At 35.6% G+C, this 9,906-nt stretch overlaps 1 protein-coding gene across 2 annotated transcripts in view; it reads left to right on the forward strand.

The window, feature by feature from the left end:
• The first annotated feature begins 46 nt into the window (after nt 1-46).
• Nucleotides 47-9,906, forward strand: part of SERPINI1 (serpin peptidase inhibitor, clade I (neuroserpin), member 1) — an 85,892-nt gene continuing 76,032 nt past the window's right edge. Inside the window, exon 1 of one of the 2 annotated variants that reach the window (XM_010835197.1) lies at nt 47-365. The gene's annotated coding sequence lies outside the window, so the exon portion shown is untranslated. Of the gene's footprint in view, nt 377-9,906 lie in introns of both variants that reach the window. The other variant, XM_010835196.1, reaches the window with a different exon arrangement.

Below are 9,906 nucleotides of genomic sequence, written 5' to 3' on the forward strand. Positions count from 1 at the left end.
GAGCCTAGGCTACTCGCGGATATGCCCTGACGGGGCGGGGAGCTGCTCCAGGTGTCAGGCTACTGCGTGAGGGGAGAGGGGTCACCAGGGGAGGGAAGCGGCAGAGAAGCTGCAGGAGCGCGAGGGAACGCTTAGGTACCAGAGCAGCAGCTTCCCGCTGCCTCCAGCCAGGACAGCAGCCGGAACAGCAGGGGGAGGAGCAACAGCTGCTGAATTCGCCAACTAGAGGAGGGGGAGGCGGAGCTTGGGTCCCTGTAGCAGCCGAAGGCGCAGCCTGGACTCTAGTTTCCCGGGAGAGAGAGCAGGAACAGGAGCGGAGCGCAGTCCTCGAAGCCTCAGGTCCAGCATCCCGCCAGGGGTTGCAGGTGTGTGGGAGGTAAGCGTGGGTGCCTCTCCTGGGCTTCTGCTCTGCCCAGGAGAAAGCGTCTTCCAATAGGAATTTTATCAAGGCACAGCTAAAAAGAGTCTCTGACTAAGGTTAGCGAACTGGTGCAAACCCTTTTAGGTGAAAGATATACGTTTTTGGAGTTTAAGGGAGGATAAGGCAGCAAAAGGTGGCTTGACTCGGGGCATTAAGGGCGTGGTTAGTGTTTTTGATCTGAGTTGTACCATTAAACTGTTCTGGGAGATTTTAATATTGAGGAAACCCTGCTAATTGAGGGCAAGGTGGATGATATTTGGGTAGGTGCGTAGCTGGAAAATACAGAAAATTTTGTCATTGATAGAGAATTACTTCAGAACTGTTTCGCTGGTCAAATAACTTTGCAGTTTTCCTCACTATGTGCCCTTTATGTTGTTTTATCAGATTGTCCTGCTACAGATAGGTTTTCGGTGGTTATACTGCAGGTTTCTAGAATTGCAAGATCTCTATTAAATAATCAAATGCAGTCAGAAATAATCAAGATGACTGAACCTATCAGAAGTATAACTTTTGCCAGCAATCATGTAAAAATGCTTTTTATAATAGAGGGATACTTAGCTTTCCCTGCCAGTGGCTCTAGAATATCGGAACAAAGACCAGGACTCAGCCTACAGTGGGAACGTATGTTGTACTTCACTGCTGCCCCTTATTCTCTCATTTGTGTCTAGTAGTATTTGTACATTTTAACAAACAGAAGTACCAAGAGAGCTGTGCAAGGATCTTTTCTGTTTAGAGATCATGTGCTAAGTGATTTCCTTTAGAATGCATTATGATGGGTTCAGACTTAACACATGTAATGGTATTATAAAATAATAGTTTATTCTCAGTACGAAACCATATGTGGTTTCTTTGACTATAATTAAATACCTGTAGGTGGAAATATGTTTTTAATTCTAGATAAAGATGAAAGTCCCATCTACCTTTGTGTAACTATGACAGAATTACAGCCTTTTTTTAAAAAGAAAGGTTGTAAAAAGCTATTTGCCCAGTTCATTTTCTTTTTGTTACAGAGGTTCCCCCAGATTACATAGCTTTTAATCATAGTAGCATATTGCAGCACATTTTGCCCAGAAATGCTTTCTTTGTGACAGTTGTATATTTCAGAGTCTGCCTGAATACTTTAATTTGGGATTTTTTTTTTTTTTTTAACTAGGGTCAGTAAAATGGAATAATTGCCTTCTATTTTTTTGTTTCCATGGTTTGCTGATCCACTCATGATTTTTGGATTTTATTTCTGTAACACACACAGAATTCTTTTCTGAAAAGAAATGGCTAGAAAAAATTCATAGCTTAAAGTTCAATCCTACTGAGCGCTACCACTGATAAGCCTAAGTGACTTATCAATGTATATACTCCAAAAGCCCCTCCCATACTCTCACAATTAGAGAAATATATAGGGGACACATGTTAGAAAAACAGTGTCTTTTTAGATTGTACTCAAGTAGATCAAGTAAGTATTAGAAGCAACAAAGAGCTTAGAAGGAAGAAAAGGCAACAGTAGCCACTAAACTTCGCAACTATGGTTAAGGAAGGGATTTTATCTTTGCTGCATCACCAGAGAGTCTGTGAATCTACATATAGCTGATATGACCTGTGGAAATGATTTTAGGTGGAAAAATGGGTACTAGGGTGTAGTTAGGTTTGGAAAAGATTGTGTTTGCCCTTGTTATTTCTGATTAAGTAGATCATCCTGAATCAGTCTGTTTCTGTCTCAGGCTCTGCTACTGATTCATTTTGTGAAACTGAATACTTGCTGTCACTGGGTTGTTTCTACCATGTAATAATAATAATTAAGAATAATACTGGCACTGAAGTTCTTTCAGGGTCTTTATCAAAAGATCTTTTTGACAGGGTTTGGTTGGGAGTCAGTTAGTAATCAAGTAAATAAGATAGAAAATACATACCAAAACAGTTGAAATTCAGATGTACTTTGAGTCCCAACTATTTATAGGTCTTGATGCTTTGAAGCATCAAAAAGGAATTCTCATTATGAATGAATGAGTCTCTGGTATTAACAGAATTTTTCACCTTTTTCCAAGATATGGATCTTTTTTATTGTGTCAGTGTAAAAGATTGGGTTTCTGTATCATTTGAGAATAAGAAAACCATGTTTTTATAAGGAAGAAAATCATTGGCAGTATGTGGCACTTGAGTATTTGTTACCTTGAACTCTTGACACGTTTTAAATTGGTGTTCACACTAAATCTCAGAATTCTTAAATGTTACTGGTGAGAAGTTCCTCATATGACAGTTTATAGTTTTCTGTGAAGCATTACTTGGATTAAAAGCACATTATTCTGCTCTTTATTTTTACTATTTGCGTATGGCTATCAGAGTATGTATAGGATGAGAAAGGAAAAAAAAATCAGCAGAATGCAGAATGTCTCTCAAGTGGAAGATGCTCATGGGATTAATGTCCTTTAGCTGAAAGACCTGGTTAATTTCAAATTACAATATATATTGGACTTTTTTTTTACATAACATTCTAACTCTAAGCCTATTGAGTAAAAATAATTGAGTAGCATGGATTTCTCTCTAACAGGAGGATTCACTGTTGCATGCAGCACAAAAGAATAAGATTTAAAGGTTCAAGATCAAATGGTTTTGATGTGGGACAGGAATAGGTGGCATAGAGGACAAGGGGGGATAAATATGAGGAAAAATGTATGAAATACATACCCTTAGCAAGAGAAAAAAGAGATTTGATCCTTTTTTGGTTGAATGCCTGTAAGTGATTTCATGACCTTTTTTTTCCCCCAAGTTATTAATTTCTAGAGGCCTACACCCATTGTGGGAGACAGTACTTTCCTACATTATCATTTTAACTGAAGCCAAATAGACATTAATTCATTACATGTTGAATAATCATCGGTTATTGAAGCAAAGTGGAAAGACTACTGCAGGTGTATACGTATACGTGAAACTTAGTATTATTTGGATATAATATTAAAAAGTAAAAACTGAGGTTTTCCCCTAAATAACCGAAGTACTTGAACTAGACACTAAAGCAAGATACCCCTTGCTTCCTGCCCCTGCCACCTTTAAAAGCCATCTTCTAAAGTTAAACACTGCTTTGAGGATCAAGATTAATTGTCATACAGAGGTAAAAATTTGTTTCTGTTTTATTTTCAGTCTTATGTTTAATGTCAGCATTTAGTCATTAAAGTTTGGTTAACTGTGTTTTAAGTAACAATTATTAGCTCCTGGAGACTCTATGCTCCTTTCCTATCTTTTGCTCTTAGCACCAACATCATGCCCAGCAGAAAGAAGTTGCCCTATAACCACTTACTATTTCAAGAACTTGGAACCAATACTTCTTTAATGTATGTGTTGAGACATCTTGCACTTTGATGAAGAAGTCAGCTGCCCTCACAGAATAATTACTCTACATTAGGCCTTCTGAGAATGTCTTTGTGCTGTTTAGCCTTTACCAAAGTGTTACTTGAGCCCGATTTGATTCCAACTGGGCTGCAAAGATTTACCTACAACTTTGTGTGCCCCCATTTCTAAATTCATCGCAGAGACAAGGAATTATAGGCAAGGAAAAGGGCTCTCCTGCTAGTGGCACTTAAGATCTGCCTTCTACAACCAGAGGAACCTGTGGCTCACCACCATACACTTTAATAAGATACCTTTGTTGAAGCTTATCTATTAAAAATCATATTTCATTCTATAAAAATTGAATTTACCCTTCCATTTTTTCTAATCATTCTTTTTTTAAAAAGTCAGATTTATTGTGTTTAAGCACATGTGGATTGGGCATTTATTGTTTTTGTACTTGACCTTCCAGAAACAATCTGATTAGTGTTAGAATTAAGAATTCAAATGTGATTTTCCTTTTATTATTATAAGACCTTGAGAATTTAATTGTAAATAGTTCTTTAGCAGTGAATTTAATAAGGGCAGATATTTAACTTGTCTTTTGTTTACTTTTTAATATGCCTTTATTAGCATACTAATAGATAGAGTTTGACTTAGATGATTGATTAATCTTCATGTTTCGATGGCATTACTCTTTAGCTCAGCACAGTGTCTTGTATAGAGTTAGCTGAGTTCCTGTCTTCCTCACCAGATGCGTAGTATCTTCAGAATTAAGACTGAGTTTCATTTCCCTTGGTATTTACTTTGACAGCCTTATACATAGTTTAACAATAACAGTCATTATATTTTGACAACCTATAATGAAGCATTCTACATTTTTCACAAACAAGTACAACTAGAAAAATGAAATTTTCTTAGATATCTCTTTTTACACTAAATTCAGCCCACTGCCCACAACAGTTGCTTATATCAAGCTAAATATAAATATCACTGCCTTTTCCTGGATTTCTGAATGAATAAACATTGCTTAGTTAGTGGCAACTTTGCATGTGTGTATACTTTAAATATAAATTTATTAATTCAAAGCAGTTTGGAATTTGTGTGGTCTCTCGTTGTCTCTAGAACTGTGCTGACTTAAAGGTGTACTTTTATGTAACATTCCCCACTATACACATATATACGCATTTTTTACTTTTTTTTTCCTTAACGCCTGAAAGTAGACTTAAAGTACGTGAATACAACATGAGGCTTTCCCTTAACTAAAACTTAACTGCTCTTGAATATTCTATTTTCAGTGAAATGGTTACAATGGGAGACCGTACTCAGACTTATTAAATTTAAATTATTCAAGTATTTGTCGTCTTTGAGCCAGCATGGGCAGAGGATGAGTTCTGAGACATTGACAGAGCTCAGTGCTGGCCTTCCATACAGCACAGCTGCTCAAATGCGCCTGGTCCCTCAAGCTCAAGCCACTGCTTCAAGGCCCTCTTCTGGTTCAGGCTAAGAAAGGAAAGCCTTCTGATCCCACAGCTCATAATTTAGTATGGGAAGGAAGGCAGATGGAATTTACTTTGATTTAATTACTTCATTTTCCTAAGTGTATTGTTTTTCCCAGATGTACCAAAGTTCCCAGTAACAGTAACTCAAGTGTCAGAAAGTATTTCTGTAGCACAGTCTAGCAATTCAGTGAATACCTATCAACCCATAGTTTGTTTTTCTGTTAGTATCTTAACATTTTTGAAGGGACCTCCAAGAGCTCACTGGGATACTTCTGATATTTTGCCCCCATTGGACTGCTTCTGTCTTTTTCTTGATAACCTAAATTTTGTTCTGAAACCTAAGTTTTATTTGAGGTCTTTTAATCCTATATAACTTAAAGAGTTAATTTTATTGTTTTTCCACCTTTTAGTAGTATGCTATAGATACTGTATTATGATGTATAATTTTTGCCATTCGCTTGAATTAAATCAGTTATTGGAGCAGTTAATTGTTGTGTACTTCACAAAGTAATTTAAAATCACTGAAGCAATTAATGCCTTTTAGATACATCCAGCCTCCCAGTTAGGTAACCTCTACTAACGATCTAAATCTCTTTTAAAAATAAATGTCAGTAACAAAATTATAAAGACCTAATAATAGCTATTAATTTTTTAGTATAACAACAGATTTAGTTAATAATTATTAATATATAATTAAACATTTTGAAGGAGAAAGAAGTCTTATTGTCCAGGGTTATGTTAAAAACCAAATTTCATTTACATTATGTGGCCAAAATTAATTGACAATTTAAAAAGTAGTTCTTAAGTATGTATCAGTTAGAAATGCTTTCAGCTGCAAGTTTCATGCACAGTGACATAAAATAATGGGGATTTATTTTTTTTCCAGGACAAAAAGTCTAGAAGAAAGTGGTTGTGTCCTTTTGTTTAGAGGCTAGTTGAATGTAGTCAGGATTTTGTCTTCACACTTTCTCTTGTGCCTGATACAAGATGGATGCTTCTGCAGATGAAGACATCATATTCTAGTTTAGGGCAGGAAGACTGAGGAACAGCTTGTACCTATTGAGTTTTTCTCTTTTAATAAGGAAATAAAAGCTTTTCCAATGACCTCTACCAAATGTCCACTGTGGACTTAGTGGCCCATGGCATGTAGCTACCCCTAGCATTAAGGGATGTTGAGATATCAAGGACTTTGGGCCTTTGTAGTGGATGAAGCAGGGGAACAATGGTTTGAATGTAATTTGGGGTAACCAATCAATAGTGTTAGCCATAGTCTGATAATTAAAATTATACTAACTTTACTAACTTTAAAATGTATTCCATCTTCTGACTCATTGTTTCCTGTTTGTTCATTTGGGTTTTTGTTTGTTTTTCTCCCCAGGTTAGAAAACTCTAATCTTCTTACACCAAGTTTTCGTTTCTGTGACTACCAGAGTTGAAGTCTCTGGGCAAAGGCATTTCCCAAAGACTGATGATATCTCTAATTAAAAGACCATCTAGCCAAATCACATATAACACTTGCCCTGTTCTGTTCATTACAGATATTTTCTGCAGCATTGAAAGGATGTTTCTATTTTTAAATCTGCTTTAAGCCTCAACGTATCAAAGAATCTTCATATAGGTCAAATTGAAAAATATAGGTGTAGTGTAAATGAAAGAACAATTGAATAGTAAACAAAGCTTAAAAACAAATGCTATCTATCAAAAAAAAAAAAAAAAAAAAGCCAAAAAAGCCACTGCTTCATAGACAGGAACTCACTCTCAAAAAATTTAATCCTGGAAAATGGTGTTATTACCATTTTTAAAATGTAAAAAATATTACCAACATCTATACACTGATTATTACCTAAAGTATTACTCATTCTTATAAAGATACATCATAGGACTTATTAGAGTTTTGTAAATTATGATTCCTGATAAGAAAGTGTGAAAAAAGTTGAAACTGAGACAATGGAAACAAGTATTTCTTCTACACTGAAAGAGCTCATAGTCAAAGATGTTGACCATAGGACTCTTGGCTATATTGCAGTTGTCTGTATTTCCATATCAACATCTTTATTGTCCAGTTCTTAATATTTCCTTTATGTGAACTTATATCAGTGGTTTTATTGAGGCAAAACTCTAGATATAGTCATGTAAATTTCTAAACTACTATAATCTGAAGCATCGAGTTGGGTGTTACACAGAGATGCAACAAAATACATAAAATCATTACTCCTTGGCATAATCTTTTGTCAATATGTTTAACAAAAGATGACATTGTAAGATATATTTGTATAAACAAGGACATGTGATTTAGGATGATGGCATTACAATAGTTGCTGTGACACATGTCCAGAAGCAGAAGAAATTGAACTATGTGGTAATAAAGGAAGGCTTTGAAAAATAAGTAGGCCAGTGTGGTGTGCTGGTGAAGAGCAGGGGACCACAACCTATGGCTGTGGCATACTATCTTTTTTTGTAAGTCAAATTTATTGGAACAGCTTTGCGCATTCATTTATGTATTGCTAAGACTGTTTTCTTGCTACAAGAGAAGAGTTGAGTCATTGTGGCAAAGATCATATGGCCCACAAACTTAAAGTATTTCCTATCTGGTCCTTTTTAAAGTTTGTCAGACACTGGTTAAGAATGTGGGTTCTGCTGTTGTACAAAACTGGGTTAAAATTTGGTTTTGTAATCTGTAGCTTAAAGAGATGTTTATATTGATAGAGGGAGATTTCACATAAAGTACATTGTATAATACTTGGCATGTGTTACATACTTATTAAATATTTTATTAAATGTTAGATTTTATTTTATTATGACTTATTATTTTAAGTGAATTATAACTTTTAATTCAAGTAGAAATTAGAATCTCTAAAGTTAAGTACTCCCTACCCCTGAAATAAAAGTTCAGGAAGCTGGGAAGCAAATCATCTAATCTTAAGAAATTTTCAGGAGTTGCACAAAATGTTATATAGAGACAGGGATCTTGATGTAAGAGATGAACAAATGTACAGAATAGTAAAACCAAGACTTTAAAATACAATTAATAAAGACTGACTAGCATATTGAATATTGTAGGAAGCTATGAGAGTCAATTAAAGAGAAATTAAGATACTTTATTAAAACTTAGAGGAAAATGAAATTTTTAAGTGAATTTAATAAAGAAGAGACATTACTACTAGCCTTGGAAAAATAAAAGATAGTAGTAAGGAATACTATGAACAATAATATGATAACAAATTAGATGACCTAGATGAAATAGACAACCAAAACAAGAAGAAATAGGAACTCTGAATGTAAACTCAGAAGTCCTTATGTCAAATCTGACAACAAATAAAAATTATATACTGTAATCAAGTGTGATCTATTCCAGAATGCAAAGTTGGTTGAACCTGAAAATCAGCAGTGTAATATACCATATCAGTAGAACAAAAGTCACATGATCATCTGAATAGATACAGAAAATCATCTGACAAAATCCAATACATCTTCTTGGTGAAAACACTCAACAAACTAGGAATAGAAGGGAACCTCCTCAACTTACAAAGGACATCTGCAAAAAACCCATAGGTAACATCTTTCTTAATAGTGAAAGACTGAATATTTCTCCTCAAGATCAGGAGGGATGTCTGAAGAGATGTCTCCTTTCATCTTCTATTCAGCATTGTGGTAGGGGTTTTAGCCAGGGCAGTTGTCAAGAAAAAGTAATTAAAAGCATCCAGATTGGAAAGGAAGAAGTAAATCTATCTCTATAGATTAACTTATATTTTATATAGAAAATTCTAAGAAATACACACATATACACAAACTGTTAAAGTTCAGGAAGGTTATAAGCCATAAGAGCATAATAAAGATTTCAGTTGTTATTTTTTTATACGCTAGTGAACATTCAAAAACAAAATTAAAAGCAATCCATTTACAATAGCATCTAAAAGAATTAAATATTTAAGAATACATTTAATAAAGGAAACATAAACTGGAAGGTAATTTGTGTTAGAAGAATTAGAAGACTTAATATTGTTAAGATGGCAGCGTTCCCCAAGTTTAATCTACAGATTTAATGCATCAAAATATCAGCTGCCTTTTTTTGCAAAAATTCATAAGCTGATCTTAAAGCATTTAAAAATGCTAAGGACCCAGTGGAATAGAAAGTTCAGGAAAAAACCCTTACATTTATGGTCAGTTGATTTGCAACAAGAGAACAGATAGTCATCAACAAATGATACTAAGATAATGATATATTGTGCTTAGTCTCTCAGTCGTGTCTGAGTCTTTCTGACCCCATGGACTGTAGACCACCAGGCTCCAGGCTCCTCTGTGCGTGGGGATTCTCCAGGCAAGAATACTGGAGTGGGTTGCCATGCCCTCCTCCAGGGGATCTTCCCAACCCAGGGATCAAACCCAGGTCTCCGGCACTGCAGGCAAATTCTTTACCATCTGAGCCACCAGGGAAGCCCAAGAATGCTGCAGTGGGTAGCCTGTCCCTTCCTCAGGGACTCTCCCCAACCCAGTAATCGAACCGGGGTCTCCTGAATTGCAGTTTTCTTTACCAGCTGAACTATCAGGGAATCCCGTGATATCCACATGTAAAGAGTGAAACTGGTCGCTAACTCACACCATATGTAAATGTAACTCAAAATGGACTGCAGGCCTAAACAGAAGAGCTAAAACTATAAAACCCTT

Source organism: Bison bison, unplaced genomic scaffold, assembly GCF_000754665.1.
Source record: "Bison bison bison isolate TAMUID 2011002044 unplaced genomic scaffold, Bison_UMD1.0 scf7180017864040, whole genome shotgun sequence".
Taxonomy (NCBI): Eukaryota; Metazoa; Chordata; class Mammalia; order Artiodactyla; family Bovidae; genus Bison; species Bison bison.